At 34.3% G+C, this 9,863-nt stretch overlaps 1 pseudogene; it reads right to left on the bottom strand.

Moving 5' to 3' along the window:
• Positions 1 to 580: 580 nt before the first annotated feature.
• LOC134271785 (uncharacterized) lies at positions 581 to 9,357 on the bottom strand (annotated as a pseudogene).
• Positions 9,358 to 9,863: the final 506 nt, after the last annotated feature.

Raw genomic sequence — 9,863 nt, forward strand, 5'->3', positions numbered from 1 at the left:
AAGGGCAAAAGCTAAACATAGGTAAAAATTTCCCTAGATAGAGTATATCGGATCAACATACTGAGGTCAAACAACTGTACAAGTCTAAACTGTGAACTGTTGGGGGGAAACAATCCCTTTTGGCAATGGTTTAGAACGGTCAAAAATTCCAATGTTATCTAGCCCAAGAAATCCTCCAGAAAAAATTTGCCCCTCCAAATCCTTTCTGTTAATCCACCTTAAATTAAAAAATTAGTAGGAATAATGTGCTTAAACACACTGACAATTAATATTATATATGTTTTACTAAAGAAACTTTACCATGTAAAATTCATGATGAGTTTGTGAAAGCATCTTGCCAGAAACCCAAAGGGTCTCGCTTTTTTTTGGACCTGAGGCTTTGTTACTCTTAAAACTGCATAGGCATGAACTGGTGGATTTACATCTTGAAACTAAATTCATATGCTGGTATTGAAAATTAATATTGAAAGGTGTTTTAGGTCTTCACACCCTTAATTCATTATACATATATCTAAATATTTATTTTTTTCTTGTAGAATTTATAAACCAGAAGAATCTTGTAATAAGAATTTTATTTCACCTGCCCATTTGGATGCATGACCATTCCCTAGAAAAAGTTGTAGCTGATCCTTAGCAAACTGAATTTGTCTGCCATTGGAATCATAGGGAAAGGGCCCAAAGTCCCAGGAAGCATACTGAAGTAAAGCAACAAACACTTTAATTTTTCTGTATTACAGCTTCCCAACAAGCATACTTTTTAAAATTTCTCTTGTTTAAACTCAGACAGTTCTGGATATTCTCTTTCTATTGACAAGTTTTAATTTTGTTACAAAACCTGTAGAAATCTGAAGAGTTGAAAGGACTTTTTAATTATTTATTATACATGTATTATCATAGTAACATGCTGCACTGATTTACCCAGGGATATTCCCATTTGTCTGGGACTGAGATGACATCCATATTAAAGAGGTGCATCCATTCAAAGTTCGCCCCCTGAGCCTGGAGGCAGGGGGTTTGGGTTGGTTCTTATCTCCCTTTAGCCATTCCTCAATGACGTAGTAATAGAACTGTTTACTCCATAGCAGCCCAGCATTAGCCTAACAGGGATACCTGTCTTTGTTGTTTGTCCTTCATTGGAATTTTCTGGCATCCAATAAAAATTCAGTTTCAAAAGTGGACTACATTTTTCAATACATTTCACTCTTTCATTAATCTTTATTTTCTTGTGGTGCAATAAGAACCTGTGAATATTTGTATTTCTGATAAATTATTTGAATTCAGTTCTTTTCCAAATTCTTTTATCTGAAAAATATAAAATTATAAATGTACATGTGTTACAAACCTCTTCATAAAAGATGTCTGCCTCCCTCTGTCTATCCTGGAAGGTGTCATCAAAATCTGGTCCAAAGATTCCATGCTTGGGAGCCTCCAGTTCATAGTACAGCCTCACTCTGATGGTGAAATCTTCCCTAGGGTCAAGGGTCAGGACATAGTGAGCAGCACATTTTGTTCCACAATGTGATGGGTTTACAGCTGATTTCTGTCCTTTCAAATAATTTTAAAATTAAACTTCATGACTTTTGGAGAGATGTACTATTTTTTTCAGAAAGCCACATAAAACAGCTTTTCTTAAAATACTGTAAGTCGTTTAAATTTAATTAAAATTTTTTATAAGCATTGAAATGTTTTTTAAAACTAACGATAGCATTCACGATGGGTTTAATTTCATATAAAAATGATGAATTGCCAACATAGTGAAATTAAAACCATTGTGATTATTTGCCAATCTACAGTTTCATAAACTGATAAAATCCCTTTTCATTAGTCATTAAGCTTTGCCCTAAGAAGACTATACCTTTGATGACATAGTCATGGAATGCATCCTTAGCATATCCTTTGCTTTCCATATTAAACAAACGTTTGAAATTTGTGTCATTTTCTGTAAACAAGAGTTCAGGTTCTTTGTTGTTTTGATCCACATCTACCTCCCAGAAAAATGGCCCTGATAAAAAAAACAACAAAAAAAGTAAAACCATCATGTAATTCTGTGATATATTAGTCAAAATGCCTTTGAAACACAGTTTCTTCTTTTTTAAATAGAATATGTACTTTATGCCTGTATCAAAAGACTTCAATATGTTACTCACCACAGTAAGCAGCTGGGGGTGAGGCTTGGTCCACTGTAGGGTCTATGTGATGACCTTGATCCTCCCCTGAAAAAGGATGAGATCAGTAAAAGAGGTACAGGATGATCTTAGAAGTGATTTACGAATCAATGTACTACAAAAAGTCATTCAGGGACAAACCTAGCGTAGGATGGTCACATTTCACCTTGGTGTTGGACACTTGACTGAGATGGGGCTTTGGAGTCACACAACACTGAAGTACAAAGAAAAAAATGAAACTTTTCTGCTTTAAAATCAATGTTATCAGAAAATTTAACAGAGGCCCAAGATTCTACAAGGAAATATTAATACAGATGTAATTATGCAAAAATTTCAAAGAATGTGTAATTTCCTAAGTATCAACTGACAAGGTTCTAGATATCCAAATGTTTTCAACTGTATCATACCCTAATCCATTGGGCATAGTAAACAACTTTGTTTTAATTTCACCATTTTTACATTTGAAATTTACTTTACTTTCATTAGTTTTTGCAAAGATTTTTTCAATGCAGTTCTATCAATTAACTTTTCTGAGAGAAACAGTCTAGTTCATGAACTTATATACATGTGTACATGTATGTATTTCTGTTAGGAAGTAAAATTCTATGTCAACATTTACTTACATAGGCGTCTTTGCCCCATGACCAGACATTTCTGAACCACAGCATGGGGGAACCGTGGAACCGTGGCTCGTTCCGTGCCTCTGTTGGAGATGGTATACTTCCCTAGGACATCATTAGGACTGTGTTTACAATACTCAGCCATTACATCAAAATAACCCTGATCAAATACACCTGAAAAGTAAAACAAGTTTGCAAAATGTATTATGCTATTCATATTCACCACCATAATATAATGTTTACTTTGGTATGATGGATGTATGAAACAAGCTGCTCCAATTCATATTAAATTTTGATAATGCTCATCACTGGAAATCCACTGTTAAGTCTTGCTTCTCTTACCATGAGAAGCAAGACAGTCCAGGGGTGGTTGGCTGGGGGTAGGGGTTGGTAATACTGCTTTTTTTTCTTGAGTGCACTATTCAAACACTAAATGATCATTAAATTCACTTATTGCATTGTGGTATGTTATAATAAGGCATAGAAAAAAAATGTTTGTTTCCGCTTGCAGGCTGAAAAAATATAGGGTAGGTAGCTAGACAATTTTTTTTTTTTTTAATTTTTTTGCTTCTTTAATCAAAACGTGTATAGAAGTAACATTAATGACAAAAGAAATGGTGTTTTCAAGCATTACTGTGACTTAACTTATAATAGAAAGGTGACCCAAACTTCTCTCTGTCTTGAAAAGCTTGCAAAGTTGGAGGATATAATTCCCTGGTTGAAATCTTGCACATCATGGGACAAAAGCATTAAAAAAATATTTAGGGTCGGCACTATAAATTAGGGTCGGTCGGGAAAGTGGAAACAAACATATTTTTTTTCTAGGCCTAAGCAAGGTTTTTCTTGAGTGCACTATTTAAATACTAAATGATCATTAAATTCATTTATTGCATTGTGGTATGTTACAATAAGCAAGGTTTTTGCCCAAAATTTAGCAAATTTTGCTGAAATTTTTTATCCAGGGTTAATATGTGAAAGAGTAAGGTGTCTGAAAACAGACAAAAATAAATTTATTTTAACCTTTGACCTGGGATAAAATTAACCAACTCACCTGTGTCCAGAATTTCATATTCTGGCATCAGGAAGCCCCGTACTTTGTTTTCGTGTTCCAGTTTGCTGTAGGGGTATTCCTCCTGGGGATATTTATAGAGGGCCTTCATGTAGGAGTGGGTGGGAGTACTGTCCAAGTAATAGTACAATTCCTTGACATCCTCCCCATGGTTCCCCTGGTAACAAACCATACAAAAGTGCTTATAGATCGGTACATAAGATATCCGTACTATATGATTCGATCTAGCCATATTGTTAGATAAGGAATGTTTGATAATCTCTCTCCTTCAATATACCTGGTGTCCAGTGAGTCCAAATAACCTCTCCTTTAGGATGGGGTCCTTGGTGTTCCAGAGGGCCAGGCCCATACAAAGTCGCCCCTGCCTGTCACAGATTCCCAGAAGGCCGTCCTCTCCCCACCGATAGGCCCGGGACCGCGCATGGTCATGTGGGAAGTAATTCCAGCTGAAGAAATAAATTATATTCAGTCCACGAATTAAAGATATATTTTATTAATTATCCATGAATTAATTTGAACATCAGACATAGTCATTCTCTCTCTTCAAGTAATGTTTTCTTGTAACTTCTTTTGAGTTAAAGCCATATGTGGCGTATGTACAATGAAAATTATCAGACTAAAATTATAAGAACTTATTATTTGTATCATTACTTTATATAAAGATAAAACTTTTCCGTAAATTACAAAATCTAAGTCAATTGCGTTATAAAGATATTACAATTTAATTTGGGTTCTCGGAATTTTCTCCGACTCGGAGGAAAATACCAAAGATTTAAATAACACAATACAGAGAAGATAAAAACGAGGTGTTCTCCGTGTTCAGAATTGTTTGAAAAGTTTTAATTTAAATGTATTAACTATATTTCTTTACTTAATTTTGTATTTTTCAAAAATATATTTTTTTGGTCAGTTACGCCATATATGGCTTTAAAGTGTATCTTTAAGCAAAATGTTTATGTACAGAGTTATTCCCCTTACAATGTGTTACTGCACCTAGAACTCCTGAGCACAAAGCTATTAATAGAGAATATGTGTATTTGTCCTGAACAGCTGGTGAGGGGATGAATGCAAAAATATAATAGATTGCTGCCAAAGATAAGAGCATGCATTGTCCTTCTAAATCAATAACATCAACAACAGCTCAAAAAGATTAGTAGCACTGAAACCAGATCTGCAAAAAAATGTTCTGGAGAAATGTATACTTCTGTGTCTTAAAAGAAATATCTATCAATCTAAAATTCAATTTGAAGTTGCTTTTTTTTAAATTTTTTATCAGATTCTTAGTTTTCATATATCAAAGATATCTATGAAAAAAATATCTTTCAGATGTTTTAGTCATGCAAGGATCATGTATAACACTATTCAAACTGTGACATGTGAAAAATATTGCATATTATTTGACTAAAAAATAGTTATCCTTATAATAGAACATTTGTCATGCAAACCCTTTTTTTCATATTGAAGCAATTGCTACAAAATGTCGTACTTTATGTATATCATATATAATTTAAGATTATTATTTTCAAAAGATTTGCTATTTTCTCAATTCAACTATCCTTGTTTTTAAAATGTGATTCACTACTTTATTTTCCTGGACAGGTTTTATAAAATGTTCAGATCACTGAAGTACACGATACAGAGTGTATTTATCTATAGTGAGATCAATGTAGAACAAGGAAGGACGTCCCATCAAAGTGGGAGCTTAAGACAATCATCTACTTCCTATGACTTATCAATGCATAGCATTTCCTGGAGTCTGCATGTACTCTCTCTCCCTCTCTCTCTTTCTCTCTCTCTCAGAACAATATATCTGTTATTAATGCCATTTATCCACCTTAAATCTCATGACAAGTGATGCCACGTGTTGAAGACCTGTACCAAATAGATACTCAAATCCTACTGAACATTCACTCCACACCTCAGATGAAGAGAATAGCTTTGATGCTGTAATATTGTTGACATTTAGAACTGATGTTTCATTGACTAGTAAAGTACATGTACTGATAAATCAGAGATGTGCCATCATTAGTTATGTAATTCCATACATTATACCAACATAAAATCTGAATCTTGGAACAATACTATGTAAACAAGATGGTCCTTCCTTAAAATGTGTCAAAAACTTGATATACATGATGTGGAAAAATAAGACTCGGTTTTACAATGCAAGCACTTACTATCCTTGTTATTTTGTTATTTACTTGATTATAGCCTTAATGATTCAGACATAGTATTATTCGAAATTACTTTCTATGCCCCAGTCACTATGACATGCTCTGCTCCAGTCATTTTTTTTCAAGCAACGTAGATGTGAACATGGATAATTAACAAGAGGCCCAAGGGCCTTGAATCGCTCTTCTGATAAATTGTACAATCTATCACTTCTATCTGAAGCCTCTAACCTTAAGTATCGTAAGACCAAGTTGCATCAACTGACAAAGTTTGATGATTCTTAACCAATAATGACTGAAAATATTTTTAATAATAAAGCTATAAAAAACCATAAGTACATCACAGTGACCTATATCAAGATTGAAGTTTTCTGACGACTCAAGATGCATTAATAAACAAAGATTGAAGATTCTAAGCCAATAAGTATTTGAGATATTTAAAAGTAGGTCACCGTGACCTACTTTTTTGTCTACATTCTTTGAAAACCCAAGATACATCAACTGACAAAGTTTGATGATTCTAAGCCAAAAAGTATCTGAGATATTCAAAAGTAGGTCACCATGACCTACTTTTTGATCGACATTCTCTAAAAACCAAAGATGCAACAACAAACAAAGTTTAGTGATTCTAAACCAGTTAGTACCAAAGACACTTAAATAAAGCCATAAAATGTCGAAAGTAGGTCACAGTGACCTACTTTTTTGACATCATTCTCCGAAAACCCAAGATGCATCAACTTACAAAATTTGATGATTCTAAGCCAATAAGTACCGTAGATACTTAAATAAAGCCATAAAATGTCAAAAGTAGGTCACCGTGACCTACTTTTTGGTCATCACTCTCTGAAAACCCAAGACGCATCAACTCACAAAGTTTGATGATTCTAAGCCAATAAATACCTAAGATACTAAAATATAGCCATAAAAAGTCCAAAGTAGGTCACAGTGACCTACTTTTTGGACATCATTCTCCGACAACCTAAGATGCATCAACTTGTAAAGTTTGATGATTCTAAGCGAATAAGTACCATAATTACTTAAATAAAGCCATAAAATGTCAAAAGTAGGTCATCGTGACCTACTTTTTGTTTGTTACTCTCCGAAAACCCAAGATGCATCAACTCACAAAGTTTGATGATTCTAAACCAGTAAATACCTAACATACTAAAATATAGCCATAAAATGTTGAAACTAGGTCATCGTGACCTATATTTTGGTCGACATTTTTCAAAGTCACAAGATGCATCTGCTGACCAAGTTTGATGATCCTAGGTCTGAAGGTAATCAAAATATGCCTTTTAAACAATTCGAAAACAAATGACTGCAAAATTCAAAAAGTAGGTCACAGTGACCTACTTTTTCATAAATATCTTTTAAGGTCCCAAGATGCATCAATTAACAAGATTTGATGATTCTAAACCTCTCAGTGTCTGAAATAATTGGATTAAATGTTTTAAGAAGAATTAGTCATAAAGTTCAAAAAGTAGGTCACGGTGACCTACTTTTAAGCTGACGTTGTTCAATGACCCAAGATGCATCAACTGACAAAGATTGACGATCATAGGCCTTAAAGTGCCCGAAATATGCCTTCAAATCAATTTAAAAACAAATGCCCATAAAATTTAAAAAGTAGGTCACCGTGACCTACTTTTGAGTTAGCATGATGTGAAGTCCTGAGATGCATCAACTTATAAGATTTGATGATCCTAGTCCTAATAGTAAGCAAAATATAAACGTTTTTATTATTTGTAAATTTAGGTCAACTTTGAAGTGACCTTGAGACCACGCCCTTTGCCCGAGGGTCATGCCTTGAACAATTTTTTATCTTCAACATATCCTGATCCTTGTATGTAAGTTTGGTGAAAATCTGCCTGGTGGTTCTGGAGAAGAAGATTTTTTAGCAACCAGTACTTTTGGTTTTGTTTTCCTGATTATCTCCCCTTGTTTAAGGGTCCCAACCCTTATTTTAGTATAAAGGGTAGCCCTTGGGCCAAGGATACCCTGTGACAAATTTGACACTGATTGGCCAAGGGGTTCTTGAGTTATGGCCCATATTCTAAAAAGTTAACGCACACCGCACACCGCACAAATGGCCATAGCATTAGCTCTTTGAGCCTTTGGCTCAGAAGAGCTAAAAATAAATTCCTCATTCTGTGTAAATGCATATTTTTTGTTTTCAAAGCAAAACTGTTATGATATCTTAAGAAATTATTGTAAGATTTCCAGTGTATAATCTTACTTAAAAAGGTGTAAGAGGGAAGGGTGACTCTAAAAAATGACTGACTAAAAATAAGATATTGAATACTAAAAAAAATATTTACAATATAATGCTTACTGTGGTCATTTGAGTTAACACTATTTGAAATACAGGCACTTGATTTGAAAGTTTTAAAAGTCCCTTTGATTTTACAATGTACGTGAATCTGTCACAGAAAGGTCAATAATCCTATTGCAAAATTATGAGTACTACAGGAAATTTTAAGATCGTGACCTACATATTGAATGGAAAAGAAACCATACCCCTTCCTCTCCCCCCCCCCCCCCTTCATAGAGAAAAAAAGGAACAAGATGATATACACTCGTGAGCTGGAGTAAATGAAAAAAGAAAACAATTATATACTTTTATACTTTGTTTGGAAAAAATGTTCAACAATTGTATTGATCGAATGATGTAGAATAAATGTAAAGATTGTATACATAATAAACAATCTATATGAATTATTCATGTATATATATTTAAGTATATTAAAAAGAACATTTGCAGGATAGTGACATTTAACATGTCAGTCTGGAGAAATATATTACAGTGAAATAGATGTAGGTCAGAATTATATGTATTTTGGCAACAATAAACGTCTTGGTATATTAACCTCTGGGCCTACCAAGAGAAGCGAATAAACACACACTGTACATACGTTTTTGTATAGTTTTGCAAAACGCGCAAAAAATGTTACTTATTTTCCCGCAAAATATAGTTATAATTTATACGTTTGATTTGTCGGGTTAGAGTTTAATTAAACCTATGTGTATATCACTTGTCTTACCAATTTCCATCTTCAGAATAATCCTCTCTCACCGTCCCCCACTGGCGCTCCGAAAGGTAGGGCCCCCATCTTTTCCAGTTTTTTGCCCTCGTTCTATCCTCCCTCAGTCTCTGTCTCTCTGGGGTCGTCATGAGGCTACCGCGCTTTCACTTAACATAAGAGCACGCGGTGATAGTGTTTATATTTACTACAGCACGCATCAGTGAATCCACACTCCAACATTTCACAGGAGGCTGATCCAAGTAAAGAATCTAGGGGTGTACAGGATCGATTTCATTGACGGGCAAACGGACAAAAATGTCCATAGACCCCTAATCATTTTGCGGGAAAATCCAACAATCAAATTAAACATTTTCGACTTCTCTACCTACATTGCAAGCAATGATTGTCAGTGTCAGATTAATTCTTAAATATTATAATTACATGTAGATAAATTGGGAAACGTAATGTTAATTATTAATTAATTACATGAAATGAACTTTTTGAAGAAATAATGAATGAAAATTGATTAAAAGCAAATTGATTCACGAAAAAGCAACTTAAAAAAAAATCCTTTCATCAGTATCTGTCCGTGAATACTTATAAAAGCAGGGGCGTAGCAACCGGGGGGGGGGGAGCCCCCCCCCCCCACTTTTTTTCCCAACCTTACCTATACTATAGGAAATGTTAATTGAAAGCCTGGATCCCCCCCCCCCCCACACACTTTTAGTGATGTACCGAAAATGTAGTATTAGAATTGGTACTAAAAGTGAAAAAAAAGTAGTTGTCACAATGAGAAAAAGTTTACCTACCCA

This window comes from Saccostrea cucullata, unplaced genomic scaffold (genome assembly GCF_032062105.1).
Source record: "Saccostrea cucullata isolate Sc308-1 unplaced genomic scaffold, CSIRO_AGI_Scuc_v1 ctg14347, whole genome shotgun sequence".
NCBI classification, from domain to species: domain Eukaryota; kingdom Metazoa; phylum Mollusca; class Bivalvia; order Ostreida; family Ostreidae; genus Saccostrea; species Saccostrea cuccullata.